General features: G+C 41.5%; 1 protein-coding gene across 5 annotated transcripts in view; it reads right to left on the bottom strand.

Moving 5' to 3' along the window:
- LOC138299964 (polymeric immunoglobulin receptor-like) overlaps positions 1 to 13,608 on the bottom strand; it is a 309,847-nt gene that overhangs the window by 38,898 nt on the left and 257,341 nt on the right. The window contains exons 1-2 of one of the 5 annotated variants that reach the window (XR_011204858.1): positions 12,354 to 12,522; positions 7,219 to 7,381 (exon numbers count right to left, since the gene is read on the bottom strand). The exons of 1 other annotated variant lie outside the window; for it this stretch is intronic. The gene's annotated coding sequence lies outside the window, so the exon portion shown is untranslated. Of the gene's footprint in view, positions 1 to 7,218; positions 7,382 to 11,105; positions 11,277 to 12,353; positions 12,523 to 13,608 lie in introns of those variants that run through there. 3 more of the 5 variants (XR_011204857.1, XR_011204860.1, XR_011204859.1) reach the window with 3 other exon arrangements.

Raw genomic sequence — 13,608 nt, 5'->3', positions numbered from 1 at the left:
CCCAAACTGCCAATAACATTAGTTGAAAGATGAAACTCCACTGGGCTGAGCCAAGCCATGGTTGCCAAAACCTTAAACTGGCAGAAGCGTACTGGAGATAAGGGAGGACCTAAAGTCCACTCTATGCATATTGGTTGCAATAGATCTCTCTGACATCTGTGGTGTCAAAACCCAGACTAAAGGGTTAAGAGACCCCTTTGCATTAACCCTTAACAGAAGATGCTTACCCATGAATGATTGTATAAACCTCAATGCAGTTGTAATACTTAATAACATTTTACTTCACTGATTGGCATGGGGACTTTCATTTCAATGTCTGTGACCCAGAATTATAAGTGAACAAAGGGAGAACAAATTAGCAGGGTTTTATCTGTACATTTGTGGTTTGGGAGTAAATGTTCAATCCAATGAAAGAATAAGAATATATCTAACAGCATCTTTGCAAGAGGTACTACTTTTAAGATGTGTAATTTTTACTTTAAAAATGTACACTTCTGTAGTTACAAACTGAAATTAACTTAAATGTAGTTAAAAACTCAAATGAAATTAAATGCTCATAACATTGAAATAGTACAATTTTGAAAGTGATAAAAGGTAAAAGACTAAACAGTGTCTACATAAATGAGCACTTCCTGTGGCAAAGGACATATAGTAGAGAGCTTTGACCAGCCACATGCGAGAGACAGAGAGAATCTGGAGGCTACAGAAGTGAGGTACCATGTGTATGGAAAAAAAATATTGGAGGTAAACAAAGAAGTAAAATGAGATTGAAAACAATTTTGAGATATAAAATAAAATAAACATTTTTGAAGTACATTCTTTTTAGAATCTTTTGCTTCAACATGTTACTTGATTCCTTGTTACTAAATAATGGCACTCTGTCCCTCAATGTTTCTCACCACTGAACAATCACTATGAAGACAACATTGAACAGCAAAGCAGTACTACCAAATGCAATTTTCTATGTATATCCTTTACATGATCGTCACTTGAGCACTGTTCATCTCCATGAGGGGTTGGTGATTAAAGAATGCTAATACAAGTGTGTGGTGGCTTTTAACTATATGGTGAACCAGCCGGCCCAACCCTCCTCACCTTTGAACTCTCATTGTTTGTGCTCACCACCTCCCTTTCCTCTTTGGTGATTCCCTAAAGGTATGAAATTTCACTAGTTACAACACATATTATAAAACATTTTTGGTTAATGGATGTTACACTTCAACTTCATGAAGGTATGGCGCTCCTGCTGCTAAAGCATTGGTCGCACTAGTCAAACAAATCAGGACTGATATTGGGGTCAGGATAAGGATTCAATTATTAGAATTCCAGGTGGAGAGAAGGAGATCACGATTATCAGACAGGTCTTACCTCTATCCCAAAAGATATCCCACAAGATGGGTTTAATCCCACAGGTCTTAAAGGCACATAAGAATTCAGGGACAATTTGTACAGATATCAAAATCCCACTAAATCTGCATACAATTAGATTTGATAATCAGTCTTACTGTCAATATACTATATATCTTCCATAATCTTGTATCATAACTTAGGGATAGATACACCACAGCTAATTGGTCTTCTTTTTTTCTGTATTATCAAACCCTCACCTTACCCTTTACCATACGCATGCCCCCTTCTTCCGAGTGTAGCCTGCTCTGAGATGCATTATATACACAATATGATATAATGGGAGAATGCTTGCAAAAAGCCTAGCCATCACTCAGGGTAGCATTCCAACCTATTGTTTTTTGCCCACAATGCCACCTCAGATTAAATCCAGCAATATGCAAATCAGCCTTTGTTCCGCTCCAATGGGAATAGTCAGTCTGAACTGCCAGGCGAGACCCCTCCATCTCTAGTAGGGACCCCAAGCAACCCCAGACCGGTTTTGGCCTACTTAGGCCCCATCAGTGAGGTATAGCTTGGATACTATGACAAGTGAGCAAAGGACATAACCTTGGCCACTTAGGGCATTACATAATACACAGAATAGGTAATGAGAGGAATGCTTGTAAAAAGTCTAACCATTGGCAATCACTTGAGGTAGCATTCCAATTCATTGTTTTTTCACCCTCTGTGCCACTTTAGACGAAGGTCATCTTTATGCAAATCAGTACTGACCCTGTTCTTTATGGGGACAGTCCATCTGAACTGCTTCGTGAGGGCCCCTCCATAAGGAACCACAAACAACCCCAGAAAGGCTTCACCCTTCTTAGGCCTCATACGTGAGGTATACCTTGGATCCTATGAGACAGAGAACAAGGGACCCACGTTTGGGCATACTATTGCCAACTAAATGTTTGCATAATAAATACAAAATTTGATGAAGTTATGCTTCCAAAAGGTCTAACCACTGCAAATCACTTTTTCTCCCTCTATGCAGCTCTAGACAAATTCCCTCCTTATGCAAATCAGTACTGATCCTGCCTCTCATGGGGACAGTTCGGCCTGAACTGCGGGATGAGGCCCCGTCCATAAGCGACCACAAGTAACCCTAGACCCATTTTGGCCTATATAGTCTTTGTCAGTGAGGTATAGCTTGCACACTTTTTGTGTGTATGTTGTAACACCCTCATTGGCTAAAGGTATGCTCAGATGTGGGTCCTTTATTCACTTTGTAGATTGAGCCAAGCTGCATGTGACTGAAGCGGCCCAATAAGGCTGAAACCAGTCGTGAGTTGCTTGTGTCTAGTTCAGTGGGGGCCTGGCTTTGCAGTTCTGGTTCAGCTGTTCCCATTGGAGCATACAGTTGGGTCTGAGGTGGCATTGTGGGGCAAAAAAAACCTATAGGTTGGATTGCTACCCCAAGTGATTGCCATTTGTTAGACTATTTGCAAACATTCTTCTGATCGCTTTTTGTGTGTTTACTCTAAGCCGCATACCAATATGCCTTAATCTCTATTATTGTATTTGCGCAAACTGCCTGCATGTCACCTAAGTTATCAAGTCACATTCTCTCCTTCTTTGAACTGTCAGCCTTGCAACCTAATAGTAATTATTTTCCTGTAGCCAATCTATTAATCCCACCAAAAAAAATTAAACAAAATGTAAATTAACTCACCTACACACCACAAATGATCACGTTTAACTCATTTTTTACACTGGGGTTAATGCATGGAATGATTTATGTAAGAGTGCAAGACTAATCCCAGTAACCAACAACAACCAATCCCTACAAGATTAAGAACTAATCCTGGGTCCTGAAGTGGTGTATTACCTGCAAAGAAGCACTTTAACGCCTCATCAGCGGTAGTAAGGGCTGGAAAATGCAATAATAATTAATTGAGATACATTTTTAATTGGGGACTCTGTTCCTTACATTAAAATGGCTTGAACCCCCCCTCCCCGAGGAAGTGCAAGGATGCCCTAAATGCATTTGGGGTTTACAATATTCAAGTTCCAAAACAAATAATTAATTCACCAATATCAAATACAATGCTTTATTGAATAATTATGAATGTTGATGCACTATGGACACTATCCAACCTTGATGAGTATACAGTTCATGAATTGAACTGAATGCTGGAAATAGTTCTTTAACCTTACCGCATGTGGAGCCCTGTATAATGCTCTCTGTGAGTAGAAATCCCGGACTTGAAACACTATGGCCCTCATTTTAACTTTGGCGGTAGAACCCACCTACTGCCACGGTGACGGCCACCAAAAGACCATCGCCGTGGCTACCAGCCGTCCACCATATTATAATCACAGCCGGATTCCCACCACAAGAAGGGCAGAAATCTGGCTGTGGCCATGCCGGCGGATGGCAGTAAGGTGGTGCTGCTGCCACCAGCACCACCATGCCAATAGACCGCCGCCAGCCTTATTATGACTAATAATACACCCTGGCGGTGTTCTGCTGGGGGGCGCTGCTGGCGGCAGCAGTGCCCCGTCTCGTCTCCTGCCAGGGGACCCCCTGAATCCAGGTAAGTTGGGTCTCCTACAGGGGAGAGGGGTGGGGGTGTTTTGTGTGTGCGGGGGAATGTGTGAATGTATGTGTGTGTGTGTGAATGTGGGTGTGTGTTGAGTGTTGAATGCGTGTATGCATGTACGGACGTGTGAGTGCGTGTATGTTGAGAAATGTGAATGTGTGTCTGCGTGTATGTTTGGAAGTGTGTGTGAGTGTGTCTGTGAATGGATGTATGCATGGGTGTAAGCATGTGGGAATGGGGGTGTGTATGCGTGTGTGTGTGTGAAGGGGGCATGAATGTAGGGGGAGTTTGGAGAGATGGGGGGGAGACCCCTGTCAGTGACAGGGGAGGAATTCCCTGTCACTGATATGGTCTACCGCCATGGTTTTCATGGTGTTCGTAACACCACGAAAACCATGGCGGTAGGCGGGGTCATAATCCCGCAGGCAGAACAATGGCAGCCGCCAGCTGGAGATGGATATCTCCAGACCGGCGGCTGTTACCGCTGTGGTGGTCAGAGTGGTATATTGGCAGGTTGGCTCCAGCCAACCCGCCAATGCCATAATATGGTGGTACTTACCGCCACATTATCGCCGACCGCCAGGTTCGTAATGACCTCCTATATGATATAATTTTTAGCCCAGATGCAAGCTACATGCAGCACTTGAACAAGGAGGTAAGAGTTGCCTCTGCAATGAGCTTTCTTAGATAAGTGAAAGGGGAGGATACTGTTTTAAATTGCTTTAAGTCTAAATTGTTTTGCTACATATTTTTACAAAGAATAATAAAAAGATTTGTTTATTTTTAACTAGTAGGGTCACCATTGAGGAGTGTGCTACAACTTTGCGGGGACAATCTTATATTTATTTTTCCCACCCGAGGTCCGTGTTCAGTGGCTGAGGTGGATAGGGTATTCCTGACTTTTAACCTTTCCACCCACCATTTTTACCCTTTCTTTAAGTACCGCGACAGCCGGCATTTTAGCTGGGTTGGCGATACAGTCTTTCTCCTTGACCCCGGCATCCGGGCTATTTTTAGCCCAGATGCAAGCTACGCACAGTGCTTGATATGAGGAGGTAAGAGTTGCCTCTGCAACGTGCTTTCTTAGATAAGTGAAAGGGGATGATACTGTTTTAAATTGCTTTAAATCTAAATTGTTTTTCTAGATATTTTTTCAAAGAATAATAAAAAGATTTGTTTATTTTAACTGGTAGGGTCACCATTGAGGAGTGTGCTACAACTTTGCTGCAACAATCTTCTGTTATTTTTCCCACCCCGAGGTCTGTGTTCCGTGGCCGAGGGAGAAAGGGAATTCCTGACTTTTAACCTTTCCGTCCGTCATTTTTACCCTTCCTTTAAGTACCGCTACAGCCGCCACTTTAGGTGGGTTGGCAGTACAATCTTTCTCCTTGACTCTGGCATCCGGGCTATTTTTAGTCCAGATGCAAGCTACGCGCAGCGGACGCACCGCTGGCGCGCCAAAGGCAAACCCATCTGCGCCCGTCTGCGCCAGAACGGACCCAGGGCCCAGTCCCTATGCCCGCTTACCTAGCAAAGAGGTAAAAATTAAGTATACCGCGGATGTTCTTCATGCTCTGAGGCCTCATACACAGAGCAGCTGCATACACAGCATAAACCCTGTGAATCTTGAACCTCAATGCTCTGTGTGCCTGTAGTTCCCGCAACTTGCTCGGTACAACTGGGAGTTAACAGTCCAGGAAGACAATAAAAATCAGATTCCTTTAGTTAATTGTAGATCTCTGGTAGCACATAAATTGGATATATACTTACTAATAGAACAGACGAAACCTCTTCCAACCGAGACTTCGTTACATGAGGGCTCGGCTCCTGATGTTGCTCTAGCAGTAACTGATGGATATCAAATAAACAGGCTTGATAGAGCGTCTGCCAGAGGGGGAGGCATTGCATTAATTTATAGGAACAATCTCACGGTCAATTCACATCCTCTTCAGATTATAGGTTGTGAAAGTATATTTTTTTCCATCAGGTTGAATTCTCAATTGTCTTTCACAGCTGCCTTGGTCTTTCGCCCTCTGGGTCCTTCTGGAATTGTTCTTCAGTCGTTGGCAGAGAATATTGCTGAGCTAGTTTACTCTAAACTTAATTTCACCTTACTAGGTGACTTTAATATCCACGCAGAGGAGGTGGACAATGAAGTGACTAAATCTCTACCCTCTGACATGGAGGCCAACCTAATACAGCTGATCAAGGACCCGACGCATAATAGGGGTCAAACGATTGATCTAGTGTTGTCAAATGTTAAAGAACTAAAATCTATGCCATCACGCCGTTTAGCATGGTCGGATCATTCTCTGATAACAATTGAATTAGATATACCTAGGCACAGCAAACTGATCCATAACGCAATTCCACCCTCCAGACTCTGGCATAATTTAAAAGCTGATGACTGGATTAACTTCCTAGAAAAGTCTAAACCATCCAGTCAGAACATTGTTACGGACCTATCAGAGTCCTTTAACAAATGGATTACCAGCAGCTTAGATGTTCTCCTTCCTATCTCTTTGAAAGGGAGGGGACAATATAGGAAGAACTCCCCCTGGTTTACTCCTCATCTACTATATTTGCAAAGACAATGTAGAAAGTGGGAAAGGAAATGGCGAAAGTCGTATGATGATGCAATAAAACAAGAATACAGGAAAGCAATTCGGTCCTATCATACCGAGATACAAATAGCCCAAACAAGATACTACTCCTCAAGAATTAAGCAGGCAGCGAACTCTCCTAAAGACATTTTTTGTGTTCTTAATGAGATTACTCAGTCTCAAGAGGAATCAATGCCTCTGGATGCATTGCAGGAACATGTTAATAACCTTGCTATCTACTTCCAACAAAAAGTATTCAATATTTACTCGACCTTCCCCCATGCTACTGACAATGCTCAGGAAACACTAGAACAGAAGTATACGGCACCCGTGATTTTGTCAGACTTCACGGCAATATCAGAAGAAGATGTCAGTAGATATCTCTCAACTATTAAATCAGGATCTCCCTTAGACCCGGCCCCTCCTCAAGTACTGACGCTGAGTGCACCAATAACAGTTTCTATCATTAAAGATCTTATTAACCTTCCACTGTCCTCTGGAGTAGTGTCAGAGCAGAGGAAACACGCAATTGTTAAACCACGCTTAAAGAAACCCAACCTTGATCCGGTACTGCTTATCAATTATAGGCCCATTTCACTATTGCTTGTTCTGTCCAAGATTGTTGAAAAACATATTAACATTCAAATATCCAGTTTCATAGAGGACAATAATATCCTACATACCTCTCAAATGGGCTTCAGACCATTACATGGGACTGAGACTGCACTGATTGCGGTTACGGAAGAGGCCAGAAGGTGCCTAGACCAGGGTTTGGAGACAGCTATTATCCTCCTGGATCTGAGCGCCGCCGTTGACACAGTGGATCTTGACATTTTAATAGATAGGCTACAAAAAATTGGAATATCTGGATTGTCTTTAGACTGCATCAGTTTCTTTATCAAGAATAGATAATTTCAAGTTTTAGACATATCTTATTTTTTAGGGTGCATTAACAACAGCTATAGGGCCCCACAGGGGTCCTCCCTTAGCCCTACTCTTTTTAATATTTACATGCAACCAATAGTTGAGCCTTATGGACTAGCCTTAGTGTCGTATGCAGATGACACTCAGCTAGTCATCTCTCTATCTAATGACTCCCGCAATAAAGGTACATCACTTGTCCCCTGCCTCCAAGCTGTAGCGGCATGGATGTCTAGACGTAAGCTAAACCTTAATGATGACAAGACGGAGGTGACGATACTCGGACAACACACAAAGCCAATTCCCAATCCATCAATCATGGAGAGCTTGGGATCCTAACCTCCCTCCAAAGGACTTATTAAAACTCTTGGCGTATGGCTTGATCCCCAACTATCGATGGCTCATCAAGCCAACAAAATATCAGCTACTTCTTTTGCCATCCTTAGGCTTCTAAGGAGGGTCTTTACAATCTTACCTTTTATAGCAAAAATAATTATTATGCAGGCACTGATTAGCTCACGACTAGAATATGGAAATGCACTGTTTCTTGGTGCACATGGATACATAATCAAAAGATTTCAGACAGTTCACAATGCTTCTGCGCATCTGCTGTTGAACATCCCTAAACATGAATCGATAAGAGCAGGAATCTCCTTGCTTCATTGACTACCAGTGGCCAAGAGGATTCATTTTAAGACATTGTGCCATATACATACAGCTCTTCATAATAAAGGTCCGGTAATGCTGAGGACACTTGCATTCTTCTATACACCTAACAGACTTCTTAGATCCTCATCTGCCTACTTGGCAGTGATCCCAAAAGTGAAGAAAGCTAGATGGGGTGGAAGATCCTTCGCATACCAGGGGGAAAAGCTGTGGAATTCCTTACCTCATGGCTTACGAGTAATCAGCCATTAATTTAATTTTTGCCAGGCTTTAAAGACCTGGCTATTTAAAATGTAACTCCCTCTTTTCGCTCTTTTTTGCTACTGTTTTTTAGCCATAAACGCTGATAGGCCTTCGGGTAGTCATGTGCTATATAAATCCATATAACATAACATAACATAACATACCTTAACCAAAGGTAGCACACAAGTTTCTCACTTTAATAATGTTTTACAAAGCCTTTACCGAGGTCATTTTTAAAGGGACTTTGAAGGGTGTGCTTTTTGTGGGAATAGTTGTGTTTTCTTTGTGGTATGTCACAACCAATGTCAGAGACCCACAGGGGTGAAAACACATGACGAGGCCAAGCATTGAAACAAACAGCTTCTTCCAAAATGATGATACTAGTGATTACTGATTCAAATACAAGTAACCCTCTTCTTACTATTTTCTTTGTTCTGCATGTAAGTTATACAGCTATAGAAGGAGGAAAACCTTACAAAATCCCACATGACATTCTTTAGTATAGGGGTCTATTTAAAGGTTGGCAGACCGGGTACTCTGCCACATGCATTGCAGACTACCTTGTCTGCTAAACACTATTTAAGGTAGGGTGAACTACAGTGAAATGCCTGGTGGGCAATCAAAATCAAATAACCCCACAAGCTGGGAGAAAATTAATTCCCAGTTGTCAGGTAAATTTATTTTGTATTTTGAAAAATTAAACCTTTGAAAGTTTGCTTTTGAAAAGTCATAAAAAACTGCTTTGTGGGCGCATGGAACATGGTATTCACACAGAAAAGCCTTGTGGCAGCAACTCCTTTGAAAGCACAGAGATCTCAATCTGCCTTTCAGAGATCTCTAAATATGGGAGGCTGTAATTACACCAGGGAAGCAAAGTATATCCCTATGCTGCACTCGCACAATGGAGTACAATCCTTGACCTAAATTAGCCCCTATGTCTTTTTGTCTCCCATGAAAACCAGGTTACTCTTCAAAAACAATGCAGGTTATTAATCCTCCTGCTGGTTGGACTATTCTTACTGTTCACAGGCTGCTTGGACAGGGAGCAACACTGATTTTGTCGTAATAGATTGGTCTAAGGCCGGCATCCAGAACTGGCACAACAACAGAATATGAGACACATGGTTGCTGAAAGTAGGGATGTAGGGGTGCTACAGCACTCTCAAAATAACCTTCAGTGGGAGAATGAGCAATAAAGATGCATTTTTATCTTGTCTCATTTCCTGTGGGTTCGAAGACAAAGGTCACATTTCAGGCTATTTCTTCTGACAAATTGTTGCTTATTCTTTTAACATGGAGATTGGTGTTTACTTTTGTTTCTCTGTCTGCAAATAAAGAGACTTTCGTGATCTAAACTATCTGACAATCTTGCTGGGGAAGAGGTTTTGTGAGGGGATAGGCTATAGGATGTCAATTTTTAACACAAAATGTAAGTGACTGTAAATGAAATGTACAAATACTACAAGACATATCAGCAGTTAGGAAAGCACAAATAAAACACTTTATAATTCTAAACTGTGCTGGAAACAAAGATCTTAATAAGATCAAAAGAAATCAAGACACTATACTTGCTGATGCATACATAATTAAATATTCCAAGAAACCCAATTTCCACACATTGTCTTTTGTGCACTATAATGGTTTATCAGTACCACTGCATGCATGTGCAAATGTAGTGGCTATTTCAGTGGAAAATGTGCTGTCTGTAAATGACAGTGTGCTACCACACCATTCTTTAGTAATATACTTGCAGTAGTGCACTCTAAAATGCACCACCGTCCAAAGACTACACCCTTATCACTCTTCTGCTGAATGTCGTGTCTCACTTGCTACTCGTGTTTTTTTGTATGACACTCGGAGTTTTCACGGTCCCTATGACCTTAGTACTGACGAGCCATAAAATCTATATTTAACTTCTGGCCAGAATTTCCGGTAATTCTGGTTTAAACAATCATATCCGAAAATATCTCCCTGCAATAGCAATGCTTGTCTTGTAGTGGCGATGAGGCTTACTCTCCCAGACAAACTTCCCCATTGTGGATTGTGAACATTTTCACATGGCCTTAACACTATTACTACTAACACTGTGGAACTAATTACCAGACTTAACAGTATGTGATGGTTGTAACAATATTGATTGATATTAATGACACGTGGGAGGGATCGTGGATGAGAGGAACTCTGGTTTTGATGTTTTATTTCCTACAGAGTAACATTATATTTAAGCATCATCTATCTGTTTGACTGCCTCATTTGCTTTCTTTCCATTTGCAGGATTAATTATGGCTGAGACTGTAACCGAATTAGACTGTGAAGGTACGTGTAGAGTGATCGGAACAGGCGTTGATTGCATAACTGTTGAAAAGTATAATCGTATTCACTTTTTAATTGTGAACACTTCCAATGTTCTGCAACGCATGATAGAAGTACTCCAAATATAATCAGGTCTCATACTAAGTAAATTGTAGTAGCAAAGCCTCACTAGTTCACTTGCTCTGTAGCTATGAAAGGTTTAAACTATTATGCAAATGAATACCATTAAAATTAAAACTAGCCATGAACGTCAATTCACCAAAAGGCCTGGGGTAGCGGAAGTGACATCACACACCATCTGACTTTTACGTTCACTCACACACACATGCTTACATATACATACACGATCACACATACAAACTCACAAAAAGGCACTCTCATATGCACATGTGCGCACAACACACATTTAAAAGCAATTATTACTTACCTCAGCTGCCAGCAAGTTTCACAGTTTTTAGGTTCGACCGTGCATCGCATGCGTTTGCACATGCGTTTCGCTAGCGAGACACTTTAGGAATTAAAAAGGGGTTGGAGCCCCATCCACGTCCCGTCAGTGTCTTTCATTGGTTTGTGGGCTTGCTGGTTAGAATCTGCTTGATTTCATAAGTGGAAGGCGTGCATACGTCATGCCTTTTCCGGTGGTTAGCCCTCCTCAAGCGCATCGACCAAGTACAGAAAACATACGAGGCTCGCTTTTTTCTGTCCGGTTCGTGGACTACTTTTTCTCTATTTTTGCAGCGTGATCTCGCTTGGCAGAAGTCGAGCGCTTTGCATAATATCGACCCTGCTTTAAGATGTTGTACCAAATGCCCCTTTTTGCACCAGTCTGCTATGCCCTTTCATATGTGCTCTCCTATATTCTATGTTAATACCTTTAATATAGAGAAAATTACATTCCTTTATAAAATACTTTTGCATTTTAAAGCAATACTTCCCTTTCATCTCTTTGGGGGCATATTTCAACTTTTAACGATGCTATTATCTGAGCAGTCCGCGAACCAGTATATTCAGTTGTAATAGCTATGTTTGATAATTAACTGAAATAACATATCTATTATTCTTAAGTTTTTTTTAGAAACAGTACAGATCACAGAGACAACTTTGAACATTCTCTGCATTTTGAAAGGACGAGATTGATTATCAGTAGAGATTCCAACTTTATGGCACTGTTTTTCATTTTCTCTCTGTATTTATTCATATTTATGTATTGCTTTATCTTGACATGTACCGATATTTAATTTGTGTTCTGCTAAACAAATTAAGTTCCAGCTAGCATATGCTCAGATTTATTTTACCGATGAAACTACGCTCACACCTGGATGCCTGGCAGGTTGTTGCGCTAAAATACAATGATACACTCAAATGAAAATATCAGCATTGTAGTATCCTCCGTGCCTTGCCAAGTGCACCTCGTTAAGAAGCTCACAACTCTAAATTTAACTCCCAAACTTGTCGATCTTCAAAGATGTTAGTTTGGCCTTCTCCAGTAACAAACGAGAGAGAGTCAATGAAAGAATCTGCTTCCGTGTTTTTCCATTTAACAAAAACATACAGACAGGCGATGCAATGTTTTACATCGATAAATAACATTATTTCCGAAAAACTGAACTATGACAGTTGATAGCATATACAGTCGAGCAAGTCCCTCTGATGCCCGTTTCTCGGGACCACTTACCCCAAGGATTTTACACTCTACCCATGGCTGTATTGTCATACGCGATTTCTTTCAAAGCAGAAAAATTGTAAATGTAGGGCTAAACGTTTGTGAAAACGTTTTAAGGAGCTACCGCGCCCTCTAACAAACACGTGCCAAAAAAAAAAACTTAAAGCCTGTTTTTCATGTACCGCATTTTTCGGTCGGGAACACAAAGCGAAATACAAGGTGATACAAAGTGCCAGTGTGTATTTCCTCTTTTCTTTATCCCTCGTTGGTTGCACAATGTCCGGTTACATACATAATTGCACTTTTGCCGATAGGTTTATTTACGAGTGAACTGTAGCAGCGCGATCGCGCTGTTTTTTCTTTCAGCTTATATATAGATCTGCATGTATGTAGAGACTCCGCGCCAAACATGATTATCACGCTTAGTGCCCCACATCGGGACAGGAATATAGAAGGCTTATTTCCTGGCCAGGAATAAAATAAATGCAACTGTTACAGCGTGTGATGGCCCCGCCTCTGGTTTCGGTTTAGACATTCACTCAGGGAGTCAATAACTCTCATGGCGGCGGTGGCACTTTGAATCGTCTCGCTTCTGTCAACTGTTTTACTTTTCATTTCTTAACAACCGGTGGACGGCGGCACCTCTATCTCTCTTGTAGCTTTTGGGGGGCCCTAGTGGAGCGGCTTTTATTGGATTGCATTGTTCTTTGTAGTTTGAGAAGACTCTCCTCTCCCCGCTGAAAAATATGTGCACTTATTTACTTTCACACCGTGCCTCCTTACTACGAGCCCCGAAATATAAACAAATATTATATTTACCAACAATTAAAATAGCCGTGAATGAGAAAAACAAAAACTAACATCCTGGCACACTCGAGGTGCAGCAATTATTTATTTTTCCACTCATTTTGTTTAGGGAGTGTCAGTGACTGGATCCAGTTCTAAGAGTGTGAGGGTGCAGTGTCACCGGTCACCTGTAGATGTCCCTGTAGAGACTGCAGCACAAGCTCCAGTACGAAGTACCATAACCATGGTTTATGTGGCAGGAAAAGTCCGGTTAGGAGTTTACAACGCTATTAGCTCTAACAAGTGCAAACGAGAGACCCGTTTCATTGCAAATGCTTGTTTAATTTAGGGCGAGGGTGCCAGCGCTCTGACGTGTTGTAATTTGTCTGTGGGCTTTTGACCACGCCCACCGCAGGCCCATTACTATCACTCATTCATGGGCTTGCCTTTCAAAAATCCTATGTTGTCATTGGTAAATGCT

The sequence above is a fragment of the Pleurodeles waltl genome, chromosome 6, assembly GCF_031143425.1.
Source record: "Pleurodeles waltl isolate 20211129_DDA chromosome 6, aPleWal1.hap1.20221129, whole genome shotgun sequence".
NCBI lineage: Eukaryota > Metazoa > Chordata > Amphibia > Caudata > Salamandridae > Pleurodeles > Pleurodeles waltl.
This window is presented reverse-complemented; position numbering and strand designations above follow the sequence as displayed.